Source organism: Schistocerca nitens, chromosome 5 (assembly GCF_023898315.1).
Source record: "Schistocerca nitens isolate TAMUIC-IGC-003100 chromosome 5, iqSchNite1.1, whole genome shotgun sequence".
Taxonomy (NCBI): Eukaryota; Metazoa; Arthropoda; class Insecta; order Orthoptera; family Acrididae; genus Schistocerca; species Schistocerca nitens.
In genome coordinates, this window is record NC_064618.1 from 842,634,051 (window position 1) to 842,634,705 (window position 655).

The following is a 655-nucleotide window of genomic DNA, read 5'->3' on the forward strand; positions in this document are numbered from 1 at the left end:
GCGGTTAAGGCAAGGGTATTCGACAATATTCTGGTCAGCCATACGTTCTTGGATCTTAGTTCAAAGACACATAAACCACCATCGCGGTCATCCTATCCAAACATTGGAAATCTGATGAAAATCGAAACCTACGTTCTACAAGAGTATACGGATTTCTACATAGAAACAATTTCTTCCCTAACTAAACACAAAAGTGACATAGAATAAGAACAATGAAAAGATTTAACAGTATTGTTGTCACATTAATTACCGATTATTCTGTTATGAAAGGTAAACTATAGCTCTTAACAATATTTGTATTGAAACTTCCTGGCAGATTAAAACTGCGTGCCCGACCGAGACTCGAACTCGGGACCTTTGCCTTCTGCGGGCAAGTGCTCTACCAACTGAGCTACCGAAGCTTCATATCAGCGCACACTCCGCTGCAGAGTGAAAATCTCATTCTGGAAACATCCCCCAGGCTGTGGCTAAGCCATGTCTCCGCTATATCCTTTCTTTCAGGAGTGCTAGTTCTGCAAGGTTCGCAGGAGAGCTTCTGTAAAGTTTGGAAGGTAGGAGACGAGATACTGGCAGAAGTAAAGCTGTGAGTACCGGGCGTGAGTCGTGCTTCGGTAGCTCAGTTGGTAGAGCACTTGCCCGCGAAAGGCAAAGGTCC

General features: G+C 44.3%; 1 non-coding gene across 1 annotated transcript; it reads right to left on the reverse strand.

The window, feature by feature from the left end:
* Positions 1-324: 324 nt before the first annotated feature.
* On the reverse strand, positions 325-401 carry Trnal-cag (transfer RNA leucine (anticodon CAG)). Its single transcript has one exon. It is a non-coding gene; the product is annotated as a tRNA-Leu (tRNA).
* Positions 402-655: the final 254 nt, after the last annotated feature.